The sequence below is a fragment of the Podarcis gaigeae genome (assembly GCF_964106915.1).
Source record: "Podarcis gaigeae genome assembly, chromosome: 2".
Classification (NCBI taxonomy): domain Eukaryota; kingdom Metazoa; phylum Chordata; class Lepidosauria; order Squamata; family Lacertidae; genus Podarcis; species Podarcis gaigeae.
Window position 1 is genome coordinate 24,799,413 of NC_139679.1, and position 20,003 is coordinate 24,819,415.

Below are 20,003 nucleotides of genomic sequence, written 5' to 3' on the forward strand. Positions count from 1 at the left end.
TAGCCTTTGTCAAAAATCAACATTTGCAATGCTCCTTGCTGCAGTTTGCCGATTCCAGCCTAAAAACACATGGCCTGGCATGGCATTATTTTACTTATACTTCATTTAACATCCAGGCCACACATTTGTTGGTAAGGCTGACTGAATGGAATACCCCTTGTTTATTTTATTTTGTTTATCTAGAAATAACTATCCCTGCCCTTCTAATGTCAATGTACTACTCAGGGCTCTTTAGCAACATTTTAAAACCACAGTACACACACACACACACACACACACATATATATATATATATATATATATATATATATATATATATATATATTTGCTTTCGTAGATTTTCACGGGTACAGGAATGCAGGTTTTGGTGTCCTCGGGTGTCTTCCCGTGTAAAAGTTGGGGTGTCTAGGCGACGTTTCGACGAGGTCTCACTCGTCATCTTCAGGCTGGTGCTTTCGGCTTCTTGTTACTGGAACAGAGCGGGATCTCAATGTTTGAGTTCCTATAAATACTGTAGAGGGGGTGTGGTGTCTAGCCTCCATATATATATATCTCAGAGATGGAAAGAATCCAACAGCAAACATACATCAAACATCCATTTAGAAGCCGCAATGAGCAAGACCGTAAGACCTTAGCAGGCAAACGCCTGCCAGAATGCCAATTCAAAGGCTAGCCTATAGATTTCTCATCCCCACCCACTTTATTTTCCTCTATTTGTGGTTTAAAATGTGGGTAAATATGGCAAGGAGTAGGGTGACTAGTTACATGTTGTGCATGCTAATTCATATGGCTATACACCAATGCAGAAATAATTGCTGTGATTTAAACAGAAGCATAATAAATCTTACCAAGAATGGCGAAGATGACTGTGACCTGGGGCTCTGCTACACAGCTGCAAATTATACGTTTTAAATGTGTTGTGCGATATACAAATGTGACAATAGATGGCGACAATGAGCTATGCAAAATTCAATGTATTTTTCAAAATGATTTTTTTTGAAAAGCATTTTCACAGCGTTTTTTTAAAAATGTTTTAAATGTGTGACATTTTAATGTATTTTTAAGCTTTGTTGGAAGCCGCCCAGAGTGGCTGGGGAAACCCAGCCAGATGGGCAGGATACAAATAAATAACAACAACAACAACAACAACAATAATTTGTGTGTGTGTAGATTCCAGATTGGGACGCAGGTGGCGCTGTGGGTTAAAGCCTCAGCGCCTAGGACTTGCCGATCGAAAGGTCGGCGGTTCGAATCCCTGCAGCGGGGTGCGCTCCCGCTACTCGGTCCCAGCGCCTGCCAACCTAGCAGTTCGAAAGCACCTCCGGGTGCAAGTAGATAAATAGGGACCGCTTACCAGCGGGAAGGTAAACGGCGTTTCCGTGTGCGGCTCTGGCTCGCCAGAGCAGCGATGTCACGCTGGCCACGTGACCCGGAAGTGTCTCCGGACAGCGCTGGCCCCTGGCCTCTTAAGTGAGATGGGCGCACAACCCCAGAGTCTGTCAAGACTGGCCCGTACGGGCAGGGGTACCTTTACCTTTACCTTTAGATTCCAGATTACCCATGTATCCACTTCAAGGCTTTTCTTGCTCTCCCTTGCAGTGGTTCTTTATCTTTAATAGATGCTTCAACTGGACACTCCTTCAAAGAGAGGCCTGTCCTCTTTGAAGTAGGGCAAATGTTCCCCTAGCTCAAGATGGTGGTGGTTGAAACAACGAATAATCTGATGCAGTAATCGTGTCAGAGGGAGTGCACACCTGTGCACATGTGTGACAGAACAGGTACACTTTCCCTCCAACATTTCTCCAATGAAAATAGGGACATCCTGGGGGCCACTAGGGGCGCATTGGAAGATGGTCGACAATACCATCTCTCCAACCCACACGGGGTAATTAAGAGGCTGTTATGGGAGTAGGCAGCCTCCCTTGTTGCCCCAAGGAAATGGGGAACACTGCCCTTGCCTGCTGTGCCCATAAATCACCCCCTAATTCAAAAGAAGGGGGTGAGGGCCCTAGGCAGAATGCTCCCATGTGGACCTCGGCTCTCCTGGATGCTGTCTCTGATCGTGCACTAGCTGCAGCAATTTGGAATAATTAATTACAAAAGAAGCAAATGCACATATTTCAAGTGAAGAAGGGGAGTGAAGTCTGCTAATTTAAGTGACCTCTGTGAAAGAAAACGACGGGTTGGAGAAACAGGAATATTTTACGATGAAGATACACCAAAGGCTGGGTATGTTGACAACAGGACTGAATGGGGGAAACCTTTTTTACTTTCCTTCTATGTGATTTACAAGAACCCCTCCTCATTAGAATCATCGGTTGAACTGACCCAAGCAGGATGATTAAGGTCTGTGTGGAGATAAACTTTAACCAAAAGTATGCTTTATGGAGATTGAGAAGCAATAAGAGCTTTTGGAATGGCGCAGCAATTAATTCGGAGTCACCATCTTGCCAAAGGATTTATAGCCGGGAGGAGGAACGGACTTATTTTCAGATTGCATTCCTGGTGAATCTCCTCAGAGGTTTTGAGAAAGGAGGCAGATTGGTGAAGATTAATGACACTAAGACTGTTTTGATGTATGGAAGTGATGTTATATGGAAAACGTCTGGATATGGCTACTGGATAAAAAAAATAATATCCACGCAGGATTACAAACTGTTCTAACCAGCTTGTGGAGACTATCAGAGGTCACAAAAAGAAAGGAAAAATATATGAAAATAACAACAAGAGATGTGGAAAAACAATAAGAAAGGACTGGATAGTACTGTGAACATCATAAGGTTAGATTTGTGGACATTAAAACAGCAGTAAGAAGCAAGAAGTTGATTGGATCTCCTTTGGAACTTGAAATATGGGTACCCCCAACAAAAATTTAAAATTCGGTTGTGTAATTTGGAATTTATGTAATTTGGTTTGATTTGATGTGATTGGTCGGTTAATAAAAAATTATTCTTAAAAAAAGAAAATAGGGACATCCTAGTCCATAATGATAATTATAATAATAATAATTTATTTATACCCCACCCATGTAACTGGGTTGTCCCAGCCTCTCTGGGTGGCTTCCAAAATATATATAGAACATTTAATATTTAAAAAACTCCCTCAAAACACTTCCCTATACAGTGGTACCTCGGGTTAAGTACTTAATTCGTTCCAGAGGTCCGTTCTTAACCTGAAGCACCACTTTAACTAATGGGGCCTCCTGCTGCTGCCACATTGCCAGAACACAATTTCGGTTCTCATCCTGAAGTAAAGTTCTTAACCCAAGGTACTATTTCTGGGTTAGCAGAGTCTGTAACCTGAAGCGTGTGTAACCTGAAGTGTATGTAACCCGAGGTACCACTGTACAGGGCTGCCTTTATATGTCTTCTAAAGGTTGTATAGTTTATCTCCTTGACTTGGGGTTCACATGACTCCATTTCTCCAGTGAAAATGGGGAAATCCTAAAGAAAAGTGGGATACTCCAGAATCAAATCAGAAACTGGGACGGCTTTTGTAAAACCGGGACTGTCCCTGGAAAATAGGGGCACTTGGAGGGTCTCTGCACATAGCTATGCAAGTATATATTGTGGGAGGCAGACAGAGGTGAAAACCACTGCGCTCCCAATGAGCATCTGTTCTGTACAAGATTTATCATTTTATTGTTATTGCATTTCTCAAGGACTCTTCCCTCCCAAAGGAGCCCAGGGCACTTAACAGAATGAACAGAAATAAAAGAAAAACAATTCCAACCTGTATTGCAAGAAATCTCATTTAACTCATTTTTTTAGATACCGTTTGTTAGAATCAGTGGAATTAAGGACTAAGGCAAGTCTAAAAGGAACCATTTCATGGAGGTAAAGGTAAAGGGACCCCTGACCATTAGGTCCAATCGTGGCGGACTCTGAGTTTATGGCACTCATCTCGCTTTATTGGCCAAGGGAGCTGGCGTACAGCTTCTGGGTCATGTGGCCAGCATGACTAAGCCGCTTCTGGCGAACCAGAGCTGCACACGGAAACACCGTTTACCTTCCCGCTGGAGCGGTACCTATTTATCTACTTGCATTGGCGTGCTTTTGAACTGCTAGGTTGGCAGGAGCAGGGACCGAGCAACGGGAGCTCACTCCCTCGTGGGGATTTGAACCACCGACCTTCTGATCGGCAAGTCCTAGGCTCTTGTGGTTTAACCCACAGTGCCACCCGTGTCCCATTTCATAGAGGAGAGGGCCACAAAAGGCTACTCACCAACAATGGTGATGCTTCTGCAGACCAGCTGGCAGAAACCACAGGAGGGGAGAGTGCTCTGGTGCTTGGGTCCCTTACCGGTACTTCTGGGTCGCCACGGGACGTAACCTGAAAGGACGTAACATGAAGTGGACGTAACATGAGGTATGACTATATGTTGCTTTGACTGTATACTCTATATTTGACTTTCTTCAGAAATGTTTGATTCTGGCTTGTTTTATTGATGTTTTAATATGCCATAAACCGCTTTGAGATTTTTCTTAAAAATATAAAGCGGTACAGAAATGAAATAAATGAATAAATAAATTATAGAGCTGTTTTTGAACTCCAGCTCTTTTTGGACTACAACTCCTATCATCTCTAACTAGCAGGACCATTGGTAAGGGATGATGGGAATTGTAGTCCAAAACAGCAGGAGACCCAAGTTTTGGAAACCCTATTATAGAGGAAGGGCATAGGTCTGCAATGGACAAAACCTCAAACAACCTGCACATCTAACATATTTGAAATGACGCATGTGATAGGTTTTGCTTTGTGAATACTGATATTATAAAATCAGTAATAATAATAATAATAATAATAATAAATTTTTAAAAAGCAGTGGAACCGATGTGTGAGAAGTCAGCCTGCTAACCTTGCGAATGCAGCTGAAAATGCTTTTCTCTCTGGGAGGGGTGGGGAATGGCAAATACATAAGCGGACACCTTGCGCCTTGCAACACCAGCACGTTCAAACCGGCGTTGCGATAGAGCGCCAAGGAGTGCCAAGTATGATGAATGGGGTTTTGTTTTGTTTTGTTTTGTTCTGGGAAAGAAAGCAAACTCATCCATTTTGCAGGCTGATATCATCAGAGAAGTTGCCCAGGCAGTTTGAAGAGCCTTATTCAAGAGGAATGTTTCGTAGAGGTTCTTAATGTGAAGCAATGGTGGGCTGGGAAGGCTGGGATACTAGTCTATGCATGCAGGGAAAGCAATGGACAAGAGGCCCTTGACAGATGTCCCAGTGCTGCCTGTGGGGCCGTGGCACCCGGCATGGTGGCAGGTGCATGGTGCGTGTCTGGGGGGGTGGCCGCGATAGTACCCCCTCCCCGATGGTGCTGGGGGCGGGGCGCTCCCCCGCCCCTCCGCACCCAGCTGCTCATGCCTCAGTACAGCTTTTCCTATTATTCTGTATAAAGATGAGCAGATATTTACAACTGCACATGTACACACATCTGTGTAAGCAAGGAACGTAGAAGCAATCACAGCAAACCTTGCCGGTGGCAGAAACAGTGCTAAGTGACTACAGTGGTACCTCAGGTTACATACGCTTCAGGTTACATATCTTCAGGTTACAGACTCCGCTAACCCACAAATATTACCTCAGATTAAGAACTTTGCTTCAGGATGAGAACAGAAATTGTGCGGCGGCAACAGGAGGCCCCATTAGCTAAAGTGGTGCTTCAGGCTAAGGACAATTTCAGGTTAAGAACGGACCTCCGGAACAAATTAAGTTCTTAACCCAAGGTACCACAGTATTGGCAGCAATGACTAGCGACCAACCTTTTGACTACCGTACTGTCAGAGGCGTAGCGTGCATGGCTTGTGCCTGACGTGTGCCCAGGTTCGGGGCTGTGCTGTGCCCCTACCTACCTGTGACCCTTGGCGGGCACAAACAGGCATACACACCTGAAGGGCGCACTCACACAGCGCTGCCAGCCCCTAAATGCTTTGCGATGCTGCAGGGCTGTGTGAGGACTATGGAACAGATCTGCGCCATGAACAGGAAGGGTGTGTCCCTGTTGCATCCTCACACATGCTCCTTGGACTCATGTGTGTTGCACCCGCCAAGGGCTGTGGGTGGGTAGGGGTGCAGCAGCATGGGGCTGGCAGGGTGGGGAGGAGCAAAATGCACCCCCATGCATCTGGGAGCATCACCCCTCTGGCCCTCCCTACACAAGGCCACTGCTTACTGGTTAGTATTCGTCTACTAAGGCTAAGGCCTCGTCTAAGGCTAAGGCCACTCATAGCATACATTAAAGCCAGGCATGGCCACACTTGGCCCTCCAGCTGTTTTTGGACTACAATGCCCATCATCCCTGACCACTGGTCCTGTTAGCTAGGGATGATGGGAGTTGTAGTCCCAAAACGGCTGGAGGGCCAAGTTTGGCCACCACTTCATTAAAGCACTATGGTACACTTTTGACATCCATGGCTTCCCCCAAAGAATTCTGGGAGATGGAGCTTGTTAATGGTGCTGAGAGCTGTTATTCCCAATACCGCTTGGGTCCCACGAAGGAAGAGATGTGAGATCTAAAGGTACAGAAATGTTTTAAATTTCCTCATCCAAAAACAGCATAATCCTATGTATGTTCACACGGAAGTGAGTAATTCAATAGTTAACGGGGATTATGCCAAGAAAAGTGAGCCTACTCAGATGTAAGGTCTATTGAATTCAATGAGAGTTCCTTCCAGGTAAGCGTGTAGAGAGCTGCAGCCTTAAAGGTAAAGGTAAAGGGACCCCTGACCATTAGGTCCAGTCATGGACGACTCTGGGGTTGCGGCGCTCATCTTGCTTTATTGGCTGAGGGAACCAGCGTACAGCTTCCGGGTCATGTGGCCAGCATGACTAAGCTGCTTCTGGTGAACCAGAGCAGTACACGGAAATGCCGTTTACCTTCCCGCCAGAGTGGTACCTATTTATCTACTTGCTCTTTGATGTGCTTTCGAACTGCTAGGTTGGCAGGAGCAGGGACCGAGCAATGGGAGCTCACCCCGTCACAGGGATTCGAACTGCCGACCTTCTGATTGGCAAGCCCTGGGCTCTGTGGTTTAACCCACAGCACCACCCGCGTCCCAGCTGCAGTCTTAATGAACCTCAAATGCAGGTTGTAAGTAGGAGAAATTTAAGCTCAATTTCCCCATCAAACTCAATGGGAGTTTAAAGCTGAAATCCTATGCAGGCTTACCGAGGAGTAAGCCCCACTGAGCACACCCTCCACTTTGAAGTACTTAACTGGATGGATTGTGCATCTGTTTGGGTCAGAATATTAGGTCACAAAACTTTTCATTCCAACATTACATTGATTTAAGGACCATTATTCAAAAAACAATCAGCTAATTGCCAATGTTCCTAAACTTGTACTATGCTAATTTTATCCTTTCTGGGGATAAAAAAAAATGCTTCATTCCTCTAAACTAGTCACGTACCAGTGGTAGTTTATTTTTATGGCTCTTAGCAGATTTATAGTCCAAAATATCATTCTCCTACATGTGAAAGTACATTTTCTCATGTTTGGTGTAACAAAAATGTGTCAGGAGTAGTTCACTGCCACCCACCCCAGCAACCCATATGCTAATACTTAAAACCAAATCTAAGGAAACCTTCGATATTCAAGGAATATTTTTTTTGGTATATAAATGAGCAAACCATGTGGAAACTAGAGACAGGCAGTTCCCAATTCACACGGGGGTTACGTTGCAAAGCCCCGCGTGGTTAAGTGAAATCACAAACAGTGGTACCAGGGGTTAAAAACTTAATTTGTTCTGGAGGTCCATTCTTAACGTGAAACTGTTCTTAGCCTGAGGTACCACTTCAGCTAATGGGGCCTCCCACTGCTGCTGCTGCCGCCGCCACACGATTTCTGTTCTCATCCTGAAGCAAAGTTCTTACCCCGAGGTACTATTTCTGAGTTAGTGGAGTCTGTAACCTGAAGCATCTGTAACCTGAAGTGTATGTAACCCGAGGTACCGCTGTATATCTGAAACACCATTGGGAAAGCCTGCAAACACTCTCCAAACCTCTGGAACCCCTGGAAAAACTCTTTAAGAAACCAGCAGCACTTATGAGATGCCAAACTCCACCACAATCACTACCCTCCAAACTTCCAAGCTCAAAAATTCCAACTCTCCACAGGCTTCAATGGTCAGTGCAAGGGCTCCTGGGATTGAACTTGCAAAGGCTTGTGGGATTGCTAGGCACTGTTGCTGTGTATTTTTGTTTTGTTTTTTGCCCTTTCTGGACTCTTTTAGGGCTGTTTTGCCATTTTTTTCAAGTCACATCTGGTTTGGGCACAATGCACATGTGCAGGGTGTGCATCCATTGAACCATAAGAAGTTTGAAGCAGCTCTCATAAGCAAAACTCCTAATGATGGGGAGCAGGAATGCTATTTGAGGCAGGGCAAGGAGAAGAGTCCTGTTGAACTCAGGACTGTTCTACTCTACCAGTTGGCCCCATACGAGGCACAGTCTGGGCCGGTGGAGATCCTCTCTGCTTTCCTTTGGAAGCACCTTCACAACAACGGTTTGGAAACTTGCAGAATATGGCAGTTAGCACACTTTTAGGAAACAGGTGTTTGGATCACATGCTATTTATACACCAGTTAGATCGGCTGCCTGTTTATTTATGGACCCAGCACAACGTGCTGATTTAAAGCCTGACTTGGCTATCTGAGGAAGCTACAGTGGTACCTCTAGTTGCAGACATGATCCGTTCCGGGGTGCCGTTCGCACCCTGAAAAGTCCGCAACTAGAGTGGCGCTTCTGTGTACGAGCAGAGCATGATAGAGCACTTCTGCACATGTGCGAAGCGTGCAGAACACTTCTGCGTGTGCGGTGAAACCTGGAAGTATACACTTCCAGGTTTGTCGCGTTCGCAAGCTGAAAAGATGCAACATGAATCTAACGCAACATGAGGTATGACTGTATCTGCACCCTGCCCTACTTGTAAGATTGGCATCTGAGGCCCCTGCTTTGTGTTCCACTGGTGAGAGTTGTTAAACTGGTGAGCACCAGGGACAGAGTCTTTCTTGTGGTGGCCCCGCATTTCTTGAACACCATATCCAGGGAGATACCTTGTTTTGGAACACAGGAAGCTGCATTACATTGGTGCATCTCATTCAGTATTGTCTACACCAGGGTTTCTCAAAGTTGGGTCTCCAGCTGTTTTCGGACTACAGTTCCCATCATCCCTGAACACTGGTCCTACTGGCTAGGGATGATACGAGTTGTAGTCCAAAAACAGCAGGAGACCCAAGTTTGGGAAACCCTGGTCTACACGGTCTCCAGAGTCTCAAGCAGGCATCTCTCTCAGTCCTACCCAGGGGATGTTCTACATGACCGTTTGGAAAACCATAAAGACTTTTTCTTCTGGTGGTCTGCATTCAGGTGGTGTTATGGAGCTGAGCTGTTGTAGACGCTGATCTGCCACTGCTACACTTAATGCAATGTTATTATTTCAATAACTGGAATCTTAGTATACGGCTTGGGTAGCAAGCTGCCTAAAAGGCGGGACATAAATCTAGTAAACTATCAAACAAGCAAACAAAACTACTCTTGGGAAGTCTCTCACTCAGGCATGGCTCCTGTGAAAGTGGAATAACTCTGCATTCATTCCCAGGACGGCTGATGCTAAATGCAAGTGCTGCTTTTGCCATCTCACCTGAAACAAACTTATGTATAGAAGCTTCTCCTGTTGTCGTTTATTAGCAGTCCGTCACCCCTGCCACGTGGCGAGAGCTTTCCAAGGGACCATGGGCATAGCCAGGATTTGGGGGGGGGGGGTAGGACTTTTGTCGGGGGAGGGGGTGCAGAACCGACCTGATTAGTCAGTTAAGTATTTATATTACTTGATTCTGGGGGAGGAGCAGCTGCTCCTCCCTGCACCCCTGGCTACACCCATGCAAGGGACCCAGCTAAGGTCAAGGTTCAAAGGCCACCACTTGTGAAAAACTGCAGGGATTACAGACTCCATCCCTATTCAGAGACTGGTAGTGTCCTGCTGGTGAGTGGAGCGCAGCTTTGCTTATTGGAGTGCCACAGACGGAGTGGGAGAAGAAACAGCGTTGCCTCTGCCTTCCGGAGGCCACCATTCCACAGCCCCTACTACTACCCACAGCTAAGTCACGGTCACCCAAGAACTGCAACAGCAGGCGGTGGCTTGCGCACCTGAACCAGCCTCCCAGGTTCACAAGCGCAGGCAAAACTTTCACAAGTGCAGGTCAGTGGAGACCGCTCACACGTTCAGCTAAACCCCAGAGTCGCCAAGCGTTACAGGGTGAGGTGCGTGTGTGGACCAGAGAGGAGAGAGTGAGAGGTTCTCGGCTACCCTGTCCTTCCGCAGATGCTCCAATAAAAGCGACAACCGCCTGCATCGAGTCGTCGGGGTCCCCGTGACACGCCGCGCCGCTCCACTCTCGCCAGGTCTCACCCCAGGACCGCCTACAGCCTCCAAGGGGAACTGTGGTTGTCTGGAATATCCCCACATCCAAGGGAACACCGAGGGCACCCAAAGCGGGAGTCAAAGTTGCGCACGAGCCCAGGAATCCAGAATCGCTCTCTTTCTCACACACAACGCAGAGTCCTCTTTGCTGATCGGCACATGGCCAAGGCGCAATGAACACCTCCCCACAAACGTCTTGCGACCCCCACCTCCAAAGCAGCAGAGCCCCAAGCTTTCTTCGCCCTGCACCCCGCGCTCTCCCTAGGACGCATCGGCTGCCACCCTCCTCCCTTCCTCGCCAATTCAAAGAGGGAGTAGCTCTTACCTTTGGGCGCCAGGTGAGTCCGGAGCTCCCCTTTGCAAAGGACCCGAGCTCCCCACAGTTTAGACGCGCCCCTTTCCCCCTAGGATGCGGGGTGGCAACGCTCCGATCCGAGGCAGCGGAACTGGGGCGCGCGGCTGCGAGGGTCTCTAACTGGAGCGCTGGAAGGGCGCGCAGAGTTCCGCGCTGCTCCAGCGCCGCGCTTTTTATCCCTCGCTCGCCCGCCTCCCCTCGGGGCGTTGCTTCGAGGGGCGGCCAGCGCGGGAGGGAGGGGGGCCCCCTAGAGGAGAAGAGGCGCGAAGGCGGCGTGCCGGCAGGAGGAGCTGGTGGCAGCGGGGAGTATTGCTGCAGAGATCCCCCCCCTCCCCAAATCACAAAGGCTTCCCTCGGCTGGGCAGCCTCTTTGGCAGCTGCACCCAGGACGCGGAGGGGAGGGGAGTGGAGTCCTGGGCATCGCTGCTGAGTTACAGCAGCCAGAAAGCTCGAGGGCTCGCTTCCACGAAGAGAGAACGGAGGGGAGGAGAGGACGGAGGCTGGAACAGGCTCAAGGATGCCGGACGGGGCGAGGAGACCCTTCCTGGTCTCCTCCTCTTGCCCCCCCCCCCCCTGGAATAACCGGCAGGCTGATGGAGAATGCCCTGCGACATCTAAAAGTCATCTGCCGCCCGCCCCAGCAGATCCAAGAAGTGCCTCACTGAAGGTCAACAAGGTCGGAACCAGCAGGGTCCTTAATGGGAGATCCTAACCTAACCAACCACCGCTGGAGCTCTCTCTTTGTTGTTGTTAAGAAATGAGTACATTTCCGTTTTTAAATCCCGCCCCCGCCCCCATCTGTAAAAGCTCTTTAAGAAAAAAACGACAGGGAACCACTCTGAGATCTAGCAAGTGGGGCAGTATACCAAACAAACAAATAAAATTTAAACTATAGACGTATTTAAAAAATAAATAACAGAATCGAAGGTATGATTCATGCCAGTTAGAAATCCCTTTCATTTCAATAGGATACTCAAAGCACATGTTTAACTCTCTTATAGAAGTTAAGGGAATGAGAACTAGCTCTCTCTAACCTTGGATGAAACATGCCCTGTGTGGTTATGATAATCAAAAATATGCTAGAATTATGGCCGTGCTCCGCAGTTGAAGGCTTACACAAATGGCTGAAAATTTGTTACAAGGCATAGTCAGCTTCCAAAATCTATCCAGGTCCTTTGCAACTTTGGGACATTACTAAAGCTTGGGGTGGTAGTAATTAAGCAGGGATTACAACCTTTCTGGGACACGGGTGGTGCTGTGGGTTAAACCACAGAGCCTAGGACTTGCTGATCAGAAGTTTGGCGGTTCAAATCCCCGCGATGGGGTGAGCTCCCATTGCTCGGTCCCAGCTCCTGCCAACCTAGCAGTTCGAAAGCATGTCAAAGTGCAAGTAGATAAATAGGTACCGCTCCAGTGGGAAGGTAAATGGTGTTTCCATGTACTGCTCTGGTTCGCTAGAAGCGGCTTAGTCATGCTGGCCACATGACCCGGAAGCTGTACATCGGCTCCCTCAGCCAATAAAGCGAGATGAGCGCCGCAAACCCAGAGCCGGTCACGACTGGACCTAATGGTCAGGGGTCCCTTTACCTTTTACAACCTTTCTGCTTGCATGTCCATCATTTGAGACTCTGTTGTCAAGTGATGATTTGCACATGTGAGTAAACAGACAGAGACAAAACACCGCGTGCCACACCTTATATACAACACTTTTCAACGGCAGCAATTGACACGATGATTGCACTGCCTGTCATTTAACTACCAGGGTAGCTTAAAGGTGTTGGTATTGCTGTACAAAGTCCTATATAGTTTGGGACTTGGATCGCCTCAGCCCTTACGTAGCCAACCAGTCCCTGCATTCTGCAGGAGTGAGCATGCTGCAGATACCATTCTGTCAATACAGTGGTACCTCTGGTTATGAAGACTTCAGGTTACAAGCTCCGCTAACCCAAAAGTAGCTGCTACTGGTTGCGAATTTTGCCCCAGGATGTGAACGGAAGCCGTGCGACGAAGGTGTGTGCTCAGCGGGAGGCCCCATTAGCGAAAGCGCGTCTCAAGATAAGAACGGTTTCAGCTTAAGAACGGCCTCTGGAATGAATTAAGTTCGTAACCAGAGATACCATTGTATGTCAAGAATCAGGCCTTTAGTGTGGCAATACCTGCTCATTGGAACCCCCTATATATTGGACAGGCACAGCCTTTTTGTTTGATTTTTTGGTCCCTGCTAAGGACGTTCCTGGAAGTGAGAGCTGGACCATAAAGAAGGCTGATTGCCGAAGAATTGATGCTTTTGAATTATGGTGCTGGAGGAGATTCTTGAGAGTCCCATGGACTGCAAGAAGATCAAACCTATCCATTCCTAAGGGAAATCAGCCCTGAGTGCTCACTGGAAGGACAGATCCTGAAGCTGAGGCTCCAATACTTTGGCCACCTCATGAGAAGAGAAGACTCCCTGGAAAAGACCCTGATGTTGGGAAAGGAAAGATGGAGGGCCCAAGGAGAAGGGGACGAGAGAGGATGAGATGGTTGGACAATGTTCTCGAAGCTATCAGCATGAGTTTGACCAATCTGCGGGAGGCAGTGGAAGGCAGGAGTGCCTGGCATGCTCTGGTCCATGGGTTACGAAGAGACGGACACGACTAAACGATTAAACAACAACGACGTTCCTCTTTCAACAAGTCTTTTAAATGGAAATCTTTATCTTAATTGGTATCCGTATTGATTTTCTCTGTGTGCCATTGTTGTTTTTATGGCTTTTAAAAAGAAAGTTTTTTTAATAGATGCAAGTGTTTTAATTGCCCCAAGCTAATTTTAATATTTTTTAAATTGATTTTGTTAAGAGGTACAAACTTGGAAAAAAGAATAGAAAGTGTAAAACGTAAAATATCACAGCCTGGAAGGACAAAAATACAGCACAGCTCTAAAAGAACTGCAAAGTACTGACTCAATGTTTTAATTGATTTTATATATGCAGCTATTCTATATATGTTTTATGACTTTGTATATTTTCTCCAGGATGCCTCATGGGAGGTGATGCATCAATGAAACAAACAAACATGCAAACAATAGTGAATCATGAAGTGTTGAATAATGCAGTGATGAAGAGAAACAAATGCCATTCAAGCATACATCAACCAGTCCAGGGAACTTCACTATCAGCGTACAATATTAGCTACATCCAAGATCCGGAGTTGTGTCCAGGGAGAGCTCTAGATATTTCAGCTCTCTATCTGGGGCAAGAGTCCTTCAGTGAGTTTGAGGCTGCACCCTAAAGAAATGATGTGAGCGACGCACTCTTTCACACCATAGAGTTTTGTGTCCAGAGGGTCCCTTTTTAGGGAGATTAAAGATAAAGATAAAACTTTATTCGCATTAGCCAATGGCCATAACAACAGCAAAACATTACAGTATACGCAGAAAAACAATTGATATAAGAGCACAATTTAAAGTCCTGAATCAGCCGTCAATTAGTGGCCCTTATTCTGATTGCCCCTGCTATGAACCTAGCAACCTTTGCTGTTATCTGATTATTTTGATCTGACAGAAGAAAGGACATTGTGGCAGTGGTTGAGCGCCCTGGGATGGTTAGTACGAGTGGGGTGAAGATCTCGTTCCTCAGGTCTTTGTAGAGAGTCCAAGACAGGAGGACGTGTGCTGCTGTTCTGGTGCTACCGTCTCCAAAGGGGGCAAAGACGTTTCTCAGGTGGGATTTTTTGGAATCGACCCTCAAGTACTGCAGATGGCAAAACATCCAGTCTTGCAAGTGTAAAAGCACATCTGTATTTTGGGATAATAAGTTTGTGCAGATATGGGGCCAGAGAATCAAAATGGAGAGGTGGAAAATGAACCTACCAAGGGCAGAATTTCCTTATAGTGGCCAGGTTGTTCTGATGCTCGATATCTTTTAGACGTTGACCAATTAGATTGTTTGCTTTAGTAGGGCCCATAGTGAGTAGCTGTTGTGGGGATAGGCCACAAGAGTGAAGTTTTTGATAGACGGTTTTAAGCCAGGCACTTTTATGGGCGTCTTGAAGTACTAGGGTTTTTAGGGAGATTATGCCACTCACTTAACTCCTGCGGTCCTTACTTCAACCTCCTCCTGACCACCCAGCAGTGCTATTTTTCTAGAAAAAGAGGTTCCAGGACTCATCATGAACTTGTTCTCCTACAATGGGAATGGCACCCACCTGAGGAGGAGGAGGAGGAGGAGGAGGAGAAGAAGAAGAAGAAGAAGAAGAAGAGGAGGAGGAGTTTATCACTACCCGAGGGAGTCTCAAAGCGGTTAACATTCTCCTTTCCCTTCCTCCCCCACAACAAACACTCTGTGAGGTGAGTGGGTCTGAGAGACTTCAGAGAAGTGTGATTAGCCCAAGGTCACCCAGCAGCTGCATGTGGAGGAGCGGAGACGCAAACCCGGTTCCCCAGATTACGAGACTACTGTTCTTAACCACTACACCACACTGGCTGAGAGGTGATGGAACTGAATTCCAGCGACTTCCGGCTGAAAAAAAACAAAACCCTGCCTCCCAGACATCAGGGAAGCTCAGAGTGGATGGTCCTGGAAGCAAAATTTAGGTTGCCAGGTAGGGTGCTAAAAGCTAGAACCTCCAAGGTAGCTTCCTCTGAAAGAGGAATTCCTCCTCACCGGCCCAAATAGGACTAATTTAGCCAGCTAGCCCTGGTGATCATCTAATGTTTATTGGATGGATTCCCCCCACCCCAAATTGATTTCTGAATTCTGAATTTATTGTTATGCACGTTTTATACTGTATTTTAAGCTGTTTTTTGTTGCATCAATTAAGTGCTTTAAATCTGTTGTTAGCCGCCCTGAGCCCAGTTTTCTGAACCGGGAAGGGCGGGGTATAAATATTATTATTATTATTATTATTATTATTATTATTATTATTATTATTATTATTATTGCCAGCTGGACGGGTGCCATTACGTAGTCTCAATGTTTGGAGAGCCAATAATGTTGGGAGGCAGAGTTTGGAGCAGATAGGCACTGGGGAGCAATTTAGGACAGGCTGGGTCTGTAGAAAAGGGATGTGCTCTGCTTGAACTGGGATGGAACCAGATTGCTGGCACTTAAAATAAAAACCTAAAATGATGGTGGGTAGGGGGAGCCAACAGGAGCTGAAGTGGTTCTGGTTTGGAATGAAGCTTCCTCCTCACATCAAGAAACAGTTCAGCTTGAATACAACCTGATAATAAGTGAATGTTTAAGTTTTGATAATAAATTTGAAACACCCTGCACACGCAGAAGAATTATTGCACATGAAAGGCACAAGTTCTTCACTAGAACTCCGAGTGAGGGAGAAAGCACACTAACCCATCTGTGACCAACTAAGTTTAAAGCTGTTCCCATGAACTTCTGAATTTGTGGAGCTTTTGAATATCAAGATTAGCATGCAACATGAAGTCAGGCAGACTGAGATCCAGATCACTGTGACTGATTTAACCCTTGAGTGGGAAGCAGATTTGTAAGAACAAGTTGCTGAAAGCAATGGAGAGGATGAAGGCAGAGAAAAGCAAAATGGCGGTCGACGTTGCAAAAATGCACTTGGCTGGCAAAACACTTGGTTTCTTCTTTGCTCTGACATATTAGGAATGTCAAAGCAGTTATGAAAAAAGGGATTGCAATTGTTTGGGGCGGGAATGTTAATTGCTTGTTTAACAATTTCAGTTAGACCATTAATTCTAGAATCTAAAATTCCCTAGTGGCACCACTGAATGGAGATTTCTGCTCTGTAATCTACCATTTTTGAAATATACACCTAAGAAGAAATCCTATGATTCTTGGGAGGGCATGCTTCCTGAGTTAGAAAAGTAACCATATTGTCCTCTACTTCATAGGTCTTTGGGGTTATGACTCCATATATGTTAACTGTTCTCTGATCCAAGTTGGCTTACATTTATTTTGTCATAAGGACATAGGAAAGCCCTTCTGGATCACGCCAAAGGCCCACCTCATACAGCATTCATGACTAGCCTTATCCTCCATGAGTTTGTCTAATCCCCTGCTAAAGCTGTCCAAGTTGGAGGACATCACAGTATTTCATGGTAACCTTTGTCACAGTTTATTTATTTATTTTATTGAATTTATATACCACCCTATACCCAGAGTGCAAGTAGATAAATAGGTACCACTCTGGCAGGAAGGTAAACGGCGTTTCCATGTGCTGCTCTGGTTTTGCCAGAAGCGGCTTAGTCATGCTGGCCACATGACCCGGAAAAACTGCAGACAAACGTCAGCTCCCTCGGCCAGTAAAGCAAGATGAGCACCGCAACCCCAGAGTTGTTCGCGACTGGACTTAACTGTCAGGGGTCCTTTACCTTTTTTTTACCCAGAGGTCTCAGGGTGGTTTACAGAATAAAACCACAAAATGTGCAATCAAAGCAACAACAACAACCACCGCCCAATAATCCCCCCAAATCACCCACATTTTTAAAGGGCAATTTGTGTACTGAAGTAGATATATTTGCATTTCAGTATTGTGGTGATGGTTAAAAAAAGATTCCCTGCTCTCTCTCACTTTAGCTTACAGGCATAGTAGCCTGCCATCTGGACTGGCATGTTTTGAAGCTCCCAACTTTTCAGAGTGATTCAGGTTTCCAATTATCTGAATGCAGAAGCGACAGGTAAAATCCGAGAGCTTCCGTAAAAAGGAATTATCCCAGGATGAATACATTGGATATAAAACTTGCATATTGATGAATTCCTTTCCCCCCATTTTTTCATTTCAAAATAAATTTAACCACGAGTTTCAGCTCCCCCTTTTCCCTTTGCTCCTTCCCTTCAACACTGCCCCCTTTTTCTCCTTCAGAAGTGGATTTTGTGCCAAGGGTACACTTGACCCTCGTCCTGGAGTCAAACTGGCATGTGGAGTGTTATTTGAGTCACGTGGTAGGATGGCTGAGTGTGCAGTTGGATTAAAAAATATATGCAGCTGGGGGGAAATTGTGCAGTTGGAAAGCAGAGAATATGCAGTGGGAAAAATGAGGGAAACTTGTCCCGTTTATGTGCTTATTGAGCGCTTAAATGGCAGGCAGGGCTTTTTCCCCAGCTGGAACTTGCCGGAACTCAGTTCCAGAACTTCTTAGAATTTTCCATTATAAGAGAATGAGGGAGGAGTTCATGGCGAGTTCCGGAACCTCTATAGCACTGATGACAGGAAACGTCAGGGATAGCATATACCGTACACAAATTATACCAGGCTAGAATGTGCTTAGCTTCCATACCTACAACAAACTGCCTAAACCATATTGAAAAACCATATACCTTTTGACTGAAACTTCCTGAGAGTTAATTGGGTCCTGCTCTTACTTTTCAGCGCAATATTTTCACTTGCAAGCATATTGACATCAGCACTAGGGGGTTTGGCTTGGGCATGGAGCAATTGAAATATTTCTGGCCCGCCCACCGGAAGTGACACGTAGGTCATTCCAGGCAGGGGTCGCTAAGATTTACATCAAATAGGGTGACCCCCGCAGGGACCGTCGACTGGGAGGATGTTAGAATTCCTGCTCCATGATTGCAGTCATGGGATTTTTGTCTATCACATGACAGTGTATGTTTTAACTCCACAAAGTGGGAAGTGACGGAGACAGGATGTTTGTGTTACTGTGTTCCATGAAGTGGGGCTATTGTCCTTTGTTCTTTCTCTTTGCTGTCTGATGCTAGAGAGAGAGGGAGCCATGTTGCAGTGCTCTGTGTGTGCTTATATGTAAATAAAGTAGATTAGCCAAAATGCTGAGTTGCTGAGGTCTGTTATGCAAGCTGCGGTGACTCTGCGGATCCCTAAGTGTGCTGGTGTCTGTTGGCATCGGTCGCTGTGATGTTTGGGCAGAAGAAAGCTTTTGAAGCTTCCAAACAAACGACCAGGAGGGAGAGAACATGCCAGTCGGGCATGTGTCTCTGCCAGGGTCCTACTCGAGTGCAGGACGAGCTCCTGACAGAGAGTGCCTTTGGCCCTGGCCCCGCCTGGGCATGCGGACATGGCCACTCCCCCCGGATCCCTTTGATGAGATACCCCAGTGTTTGGAGGGGCACGTGGAGACTACAACCTCCCCTCCATCCAAGACAAAGGATTGCCCTAATGCCCAACCCAGTTGTGACGATTGCTGTGAGGTAGGCAAAAAACCACCAGGTCAGAGCCAATTTGCCCGGTGGACAATTCCTACCTGGCCCCATAAAAACAGCGACCACCCTAGCCACAGCAAGGTCCTTGACTATCAGGACGAGTGGGTGGAGAAATCCGACGAAGGAACAAACACGTAGTGCCCCAGGTGTGGGCTGCTTAAATGGTCAGGGGGCGGACCCAATGGAAGCCTTCCCACTCTGTCAGCTCTGCCCCCTGGCACAGCCCAAGTCCCAGCCTGCATGCCCATTTGCCAAAGCAGGATGCAGGCCAGGATCCGGCTTCTGATAAGCTGTGGGGGCTTATGTATTCAATTTTGAGGGACTGAGTCTCTGGTTATTCTGGAATTAAGAGTCTTGTTCATTTGAAAGCATTCCCATTTCCAGAGTCTGAATAGCTGAGGCTACAGAGGCGGATAGTTCAGCAGCCTTGGCAACTGCATGAGGGATGTAGGCAAGAGCCTTTATTTATTAAACAGCAATGGAGAGGCTGCACAGAAGATAAATATATAGTTTTGTAGCTTTCAATACCAGTCAGCAGAGCAGAGATTTCCCAGGACAAAAATAAAAAAGGGGAAACTCATCCAAAGATGTGCGGTAATGAGCAGTTTCCTCGGATCTGACAAATTAGTCGCTCCAAGTCTTTTTAATAAAACAATGGCTCAAAATGCATTGGCTTCATTATTCATGATCTGCCCTTGCCGTGGCTGACAATCTACCCAGCGACTTGCCTAGAGAAGTGAAATGCTTCACCGCTGCCTGGAGAAGCAAAATGCTGCGTCTTAACGTCACTGCTGCAATTTGACACGATGGATTTGAACCCCGTAGGTAACAAAGCCACAGCTGGTGTGTGTACACACACAAAAAGTTTTGGAAATACAAGTCACAGGTTCCCCACCGATGAGGAGCCGGCCTACGTGAGTTTTAATTTGCAGGCACTCTCAACCTTATTCCAGAAAAGGTAATAAAATTATATATTTAAAAGCCTTACCAACAACAATGCAATTACAACCCTTCATGGTGACCTCTGTATTATTGGGGTGGAGATGAGAGCTGTTGTCAAAAGACTGTGGCTTACAACAGCTCTG

General features: G+C 46.5%; 1 protein-coding gene across 2 annotated transcripts in view; it reads right to left on the bottom strand.

Annotated features, from left to right (window-relative positions):
* CACNG5 (calcium voltage-gated channel auxiliary subunit gamma 5) overlaps positions 1–20,003 on the bottom strand; it is a 60,950-nt gene that overhangs the window by 34,214 nt on the left and 6,733 nt on the right. Inside the window, exon 1 of one of the 2 annotated variants that reach the window (XM_083727818.1) lies at positions 10,749–11,324. The exons of the other annotated variant lie outside the window; for it this stretch is intronic. The gene's annotated coding sequence lies outside the window, so the exon portion shown is untranslated. Of the gene's footprint in view, positions 1–10,748; positions 11,325–20,003 lie in introns of those variants that run through there. 2 annotated transcript variants of the gene reach the window in all.